The following is a 7,876-nucleotide window of genomic DNA, read 5'->3' on the forward strand; positions in this document are numbered from 1 at the left end:
TCAATACCCATTCTTTGGTGTGGGGTATCGGTCCCCTTTCACCCCTTCATCGCAGCTATTCTCAGGCGATATGATGTATCGCCCTTTCAGCTAACTCCAAACAGCTACCGTACTGCCCTAGCCTTCTATGCGATGTACATGGAGTATGTCCATAGGGCTCCCTCAGTAGAAGAGTTCAGCTATTTCTACGACATAAAAAGCGTAGGTCTTCTAATGGCTTCTACTGCTTTAGAAAATGGGCGACTTCTGAAATCAACTGAGTTGAAGGAATGGTGTCGAACATGGGGGATTGGAAATCGAAGTGGTTTTATGTCTTTAAAGTTCCTGGGATTAGGACTGATTTTAATCGCAGACCTAGTATGTCGCGTATTTCTTGACTTAGACATTTTTTTGCATTACTTTTGAGATCTTTTGCTTACTCGCTCTTTGTTGTTATCGCAGATAGACCAGTTCGACCGACCCTTGACGCGACTAGCAAGGAGACAGCTGAAATCCTCGGGAGCCTTCCAGTACAAGATCGCGACTGGCGATTACTGTGTACGACTGCGAAGTTGCGAGAACATCAGCTGATTCCTGAGAACGCAAGTCTTCAAAGGGAGCCAGTATACAAAGAACCATCCGAGAAGCAGCAAGAGCGAATAGACAAGCGTCTTTCTAAGCAAACTCCTCGACAAATTTCAGGTAATTCATCTCTTGTTATAAACTGACAGGTAGGGTTTGACTTATACTTATCTTTCATTTATATTCGCAGATATGACTTTTCTGAAGTCTGCCCCTGTCCTGAAGATCAAACCGAAGGGTGGAACAACGACGACTTCGCCGGTTGTCGCCCAAAAGAGGAAGAGCGATGCGATGGCTACACTTGTCGCAGACTCTTCCAAGAAGCTGGCCAAGACCACACAAGACAAGGGGAAGAAAGTCGTAATTGATCCACCTGTTCGAGCTCGCGACTTCCTAGCCATGCAAGAGAAGTTCCTGACTGAGATTCCTTATGAGGATCTTGTTACGCGATCTGCCGAACTGGCCGCGCAATCGATGGCTCTGTTCATAAAAGCTGTTGCTACTCCTTCGAAGGAAGCCGACTCGCTGAAGAGGCAAAACGCTCATTTTTCAGGAGAACATAAAAAAGCTGAAGCAAGAAGTGGCGAGGATGGAGAAAGAGCTCGAGGAACTCAGCAAGGCCAAGGAGAAGGAGCTCGAAGAACTCAGTAAGGCGAAGGAACAGGCGGAGCTTGAAGTCAAGAAATCGCAGGCGACGATCGTGGAGATGGCCCGCGATTTGGAGACTGAGAAGGAGAATGGGAAGAAGCAGTATGATCAGGCAGTGTCTGATTATATCTATACCACTCTTTCCAAAGTCCCAGACTTCGACTTTTCTCTTCTCGGAACAGAAGCCGCTGAGATGGCTGAGGCTTTTCGTGCCATGTCGCCTACTCAGACTCAAGGTGGGGGAGGGAACCTTCTTGACGAGGTCGAGGGCGCACAAGCTGAAGAAGTCGAGAACGAGGTCATCAGCAAAGTCGCGGATGAGACTGCTCCGGATGAGACTACTCCTGCTGCTCCAGATGCTTAGTTATCCTCTAATTTATGTTGTTTTTTAATTTTACTTCTCTCTTTTTTTTTATATGCGGTACAAGGGTACTCGCGCTTTTGTACTTGGACAAATTTTCTTTTTGTTTTGGACAAATTTATATCCTCGCGGGGATAGCTATCCTTTAATATTTACGCAGTACACGGGTACTCGCGTTTTTTATATATATATTTGCGACTTCAATTATAGCTTGGTGTAATAAGTACGAATATTTACAAAGCTGGTAAAATTTTTGAAAATTTAACAAGTAATTTCATTCATATAATCAATAGTACATTCGGGCATATATATCCCCCTATACTTAGGATTTTTCCTTGTTGAATGAAAAATATCTAAGTATAAGTACAAGAATGAACATAATCGAATAATGCGAATACTATTGATAATAAAATTTCAAGCTCTCGCTATTCCATGCTCGTGGAATCGCAGTTCCATCGAGTGTTGCGAGTCGATACGTTGCATCACCAATTTTATCTGCGATGAGGTATGGTCCTTCCCAATTATCCCCGAAGACCCCGTGCGACGGGTTTTTGGTGTTTGGCATTACTCTTCTAAGGACCAAGTCTCCTGCTCGCAGGGCTTTTACCTTCACTTTGGAGTTAAAGTATCTTGCAGTTTGCTGTTGGTAAGCCGCATTTTTTAGGTGCGCTTTATCACGCTTTTCCTCCAAAAGATCAAGGCAGAATAGCTGATTTTCGTTGTTCTGCGAGATGTTGAAAATATCCCTGCGTAGGGAACCTGCCCCAACTTCAACTGGCAACATGGCCTCGCACCCGTAAGAAAGTGAGAAGGGTGTTTCGCCAGTTGTAGATCGAGGGGTCGTATTATAAGACCATAGGACTTGCGATAACTCGTCGGGCCAAGCCCCTTTGCAATCTTCTAGTTTCCCTTTTATGGTGTGTTTGATTATTTTATTAATGGCTTCAGTTTGTCCGTTACTCTGCGGGTAAGCAACTGCGGAAAAAGCCTTTTTAATCCCTAAATCGTCGCATAGCTGCCGCATCTCTTTACAGTCAAACTGTTTTCCATTGTCTGAAATGAGTTTATGCGGAATGCCAAAACGACAAATGATGGAGGTATAGACAAACTCGCGCAATTTCGTTGCAGTGATGGTTGCGAGTGCTTTGGCTTCAGCCCACTTTGTGAAGTAATCAACTACGACTACAGCGTATTTGACTCCGTCTTTTCCCTTGGGTAACTCGCCGATTAAATCGATTCCTCATATTGCAAAGGGCCAGGGACTTGTGATAGAATGGAGGTTACTCGGAGGTTGGTGTGTGTAAGCGGCTATTCGTTGACATCTATCACACCTTTTTGCAAACGCGAGAGCATCTTGTCGCAATGTTGGCCAGTAATACCCTTGCCGCATAATTTTTAAAGCAAGGGAATTACCTCCGGTATGATTGCCACAAATCCCCTCGTGTACTTCACGAAGTATGTAACCGCAATCTTCTCCACTGATACATTTGAGAAGTGGTTGACTAAAACTTCTGCGATACAACCTTTGGTCATATATTGCATAACGGGCTGCTCGCTGTCGCAATTTTCTCGCTTCTACTTTATCATCGGGTAGGAGCCCCTTTTCAAGATATGCGAGGATAGGAGTCATCCAGGTAATCTCCTGAATATCATCTATCTCCATGATTGCTTCTCGATCTATGGTTGGGTGAGCCAGTACGTCTACCGGAATCACATCGAGTAATTCGGCTTCTCTAGTTGAGGCCAAACGGGCCAATGCGTCTGCGTGGGCATTTTGAGCACGCGGTACTCGAGATACAACTACATTTTTGAACTTCTGCATTATTTCACGAACGATGGCTAAGTATTTAACCAATCTTCCGCCTCTTGCTAGGTATTCTCCATTCACCTGGCATACCACGATTTGAGAGTCGCTAAAAGCATGTAGATACTCGACTTTCATCTCGAGGGCCAGTTTCAATCCTGCGATTAAAGCCTCATACTCGGCTTCATTGTTAGATGCAGAAAATTCAAAACGTAAAGCAGCGTGTACCTTGAAATTATTAGGACTGATTAACAAGATCCCACTGCCAGAACCTTCGTTATTTGAGGCCCCATCGACGTACAATGTCCAGGCTTCTTTGCCTGCTATAGCAATGTCATTTCTGTCCTCTACAACTGCCACCTCGGTGCTTGGGAATTCAAGTATAAAATCTGCCAAGGCTTGCCCCTTGATCGCAGTTCTCGGTTTATACTTGATGTCGAACTGACTCAACTCCATCGCCCACTTTAACAATCTCCCCGATGCTTCTGGTTTCGCTAAAACTTGTCTTAAGGGGAAGTTTGTCAAAACTTCAATACTGTGAGCCTGGAAGTAGGGTCGCAATTTTCTTGAGGATATTATCAAGGCGAAAGCCAATTTCTCCATTTGAGGATAACGCGTCTCGGCGTCTAGTAATCGCTTACTGACGTAATACACCGGGTATTGGCGTCCTTGGTCCTCGCGTATTAGTACTGAACTAATCGCATATTCGGAGACGGCCAAATAGATAGACAAAACTTCTCCGGACAATGGCTTCGATAAGATCGGAGGTTGCCCCAAATGCGTTTTTAAAGCTTGAAAGGCTTGCTCGCATTTTTCGTCCCAATGAAACCTTTTGTTGCCTTTCAAAATCTGAAAAAACTCCTTGCACTTATTAGAAGATCTGGATATAAAGCGGTTTAAAGCTGGGACTTTACCTGTGAGGCTTTGAACTTCCTTTGGCTTGGTCGGTGATGGCATCTCCACCAATGCCCTGATCTTCGCAGGATTGGCTTCTATTCCTCGCTGATTTACCATAAAACCAAGGAATTTCCCAGAGCCCACCCCAAAGACGCATTTCAGCGGATTTAGACGCATCTTGTATCGCCGCAATATGTCGAACATGGCCTGCAAGTGGGTAATATGATCCTTCGCATGTTGCGATTTTACGAGCATATCGTCAACATATACCTCCATTGTCTTTCCAATGAGATCTGCAAACATCATATTCACTAGCCTTTGATAAGTCGCACCTGCGTTTATTAAACCAAATGGCATTACTTTGTAACAGTATAATCCTCGATCAGTAATGAACGAGGTATGTTCTTGGTCTGGTTCATACATCGGGATTTGATTGTATCCCGAGTACGCATCCATGAAGCTCAAAAGCACGTGACCTGCAGTGGCATCGACAAGCTGGTCAATGCTAGGAAGAGGAAAGTTGTCTTTGGGACAGGCTTTGTTTAGATCCGTAAAGTCAACGCATGTGCGCCATGAGCCATTAGGCTTTGGTACAAGTACGGGGTTTGCTAACCAGTTGGGGTAAAATGACTCCCGTATAAAGCCGCAGGCAAGGAGGCGGTCGACTTCTTCTTTCAGCGCTTGGTACCTCGCAGGGTCCATTTTGCGGCGCTTTTGCCGGACACCTCGCACTTCGGGGTCAATGTTCAAGCGATGACACATGACCTGCGGAGATATCCCGACCATATCTGAATGTTTCCAGGCAAAGATATCAAGATTTTGCTTTAAAAAGGTCGTTAATTGTTCTCGCAGCTGTATATTTAATTTAGAACCAATTTTTAAAACCTTGTTATTATCTATAGGATCTATAGGTACCTCGATTGTGTCTTCCGCGGCTTGGGCTGCGGCGATGTGATCGAGGATTCTTGGATCCAAGTCTGGTTTGTCCACGTGCGGCACCTCCTCGATCCTAAGGATCTCCTGGCGAGGAGGTGGTGCTTCCAAAAGGTAGATAACATTTACCGTCCTTTTTTCTGCGAGTTTAACGGCTGCGTTATAACATTCTCGTGAGTCGGATTGGACTCCCCGCACCGAACCTACTCCAGCGGGAGTAGGGAACTTCATCGTCAGATGATAGATCGGGGTTATGATCTTCATCTCCTTCAGGATTGGTCGACCAATTACGGCGTTATACGCTGAGTGTTGGTCGATTACTGCGAAGTCAGCCATCGACTTGGCTGTTACTGGGGCAGTTCCCAAAGTGATTGGAAGCTTGACCATTCCTTTAATTGCTATGACATCTCCCGAAAAGCCATAGATGCTTGATGTCATAGGTCGCAAATCCTTCTCTTACAACCCCATTTGCTTGAAGGCTTGGAAATTCAGCAGATTCACTGAACTCCCATTGTCAACCAGTATACGATGGACATTGTCCCCACCAATATTGGCGACTATTACCAGTGCATCAGAATGCGGGTGATGGACCCATCTCGCATCGCTCTCCATAAAGATGATGTCGTCGCATTCTTTCTTAAAGAGCTTCTCAAGCCGTTCACCAAGATTATTCACATTGGTAAGGGGCTTCTCCTTGGCTTCTCTGGCATACCGTTCTTGTGATTTGCGAGAGTCGCCCGCGATGTGTGGTCCTCCGATTATAGTTAGGATATTGCGAGGTGTTCTGGAGCCACTCGCGTTCTGGGTTTCTCCTTTGCCATCCGCTTGGGGATGACTTTCCTCGCTCCTTTTATACTTGTCGAACTTCCCTCTCCGGATCAGCTCCTCTATTTCATCCTGCAAGACCCAACATTCTAGAGTAGTGTGACCAATGTCCTTGTGATACTTACAGAATTTTTTAGGATCCTTCCGGTCGCGATTCCCCCTGATGGGGGCGGCTTCTTAAAGACTCTGTTCCTTTCTTCAATCGCATAGATATGGTCTCGAGGGACTGGGAGTTCGGTATAATTGACGAAGCGAGGTCCTCCCTTCCTTTTAGGTGAGGACTCCTTCTTTGGGGGTGACTTAGCCAGCTTCGGACTTCGCTGTCTGCGCGGGCTACGTCTTCTCGGGCTTCGGCCCCTGGAGTTTTTCCCTCGCGGACTGCGAGATCGTGACCGCGGTATGGGTGACCGACGTTTGTCTTTCCCCTTCTCTAACTCCGCCAGAGAGTTCTCGATTCTTTTGTGAGGTTCGGACATGGCGAAGAACTCTACCAAGGACTCCGGCCTTCGAGCTTGTAGTTCCTTCCAAAAGTCGGTCCTCGGCAAGATACCTGTTATCAACATACAAACAAGCGAAGACTCGGGAGCCTTCTCGACCTTTGTTACTTCCGCGTTAAAACGTTTGAAATAGTCTTGTAAAGACTCACCAGGTTCTTGTTTGATGTTGGCCAAAGTCGTATAAGGTGGTTTATACGTCATTGTGGCCTGGAAATGCGTGAGGAATAACTCGACGAAGGTTTCCCACGTCGATATTGATGCCTCGGGTAACTGGGTGAACCAATCATGAGCATTTTCCTCGAGTGTTGCCGCAAGAATGCGGCACTTCGCGAGTTGTGGTACCTGGTCTACTTCCATTATAGTATTGAATTTTTCTAAATAGTCTATCGGGTTAGAAGTACCTTTATACTTGAGGGATTCGGATAAACGAAACCCTTTCGGAAGTTGAGCCTGCCGCACCTCTGCAGTAAAAGGCTAGGTGCCATGCAGCTTATATATAGGCTTGCGCTGCTGCTCGAGCATCTTTAAAGCTTGCAGAAGCATGCTTTGGTCGATTCTTCCTGTCGCAGGGGCTGGAGTCGCTGCGACTGCAGGGTTCGCAACTACTGCGGCAAGGTTTGCTGGGATATTAATCCCAGTAGTCGTGATCGGCGCGATAGGCGGGTTATTATCTGCGTTGACACCCTGATCGCCCGCCTGGGGATCACGGAGTGTCTCAGTATTATGTGGGCCGCGGGAGCGTGCCCTGAAAACTGCATTGAGATGATCACGTAGATCACCTCGGTGTACTTGATAACGTCCTCCCTGTTGTGTCTGTACAGAGCCGGACCTTGTATACCTGCTCGGAGTGCGTCCATGCGATGACGAAGAGGCTGACTCTGCGTCGTTGTCTCTCGATGGACGACTGCGAGGATTACGGCGCTCAGGATCTTCGTCAATTTGTGCGCTCTGGTTAGGAAACCTTGCGGATTGATCTCTTGACATCGGATGATTCAAGTCCAGAGCTTCAGGGTCAGTTCTTCGTTCCCTGCGTACACGGTTAGTATGACGTCTAGAAGTTGTTACCTGAGGGTTATCGTTGCGAATGGCGGGAACTCGAGGAGGGCGTCGAGCTCGACTCTGTCCATCTACCTCGGCTTGTAGTGCCCGCAGTTGATCCTGAATTGCAGCATATTGATCAGTGGTGAGCTGGACCATTCCCTCGGATACTACCGCCGGAGTGACGGGGGGAAAATGCATGGTTGCTGGTGGTGTGGACGTGTCCCCGACTTGAGGGCTAGTCATTTCTGGGAATAGGTTGAGAGGTCTGATATTGCTCCTCCCTACTCCGCCGTTGATGACGTCCACAGG

Source organism: Cannabis sativa, chromosome X, assembly GCF_029168945.1.
Source record: "Cannabis sativa cultivar Pink pepper isolate KNU-18-1 chromosome X, ASM2916894v1, whole genome shotgun sequence".
NCBI classification, from domain to species: domain Eukaryota; kingdom Viridiplantae; phylum Streptophyta; class Magnoliopsida; order Rosales; family Cannabaceae; genus Cannabis; species Cannabis sativa.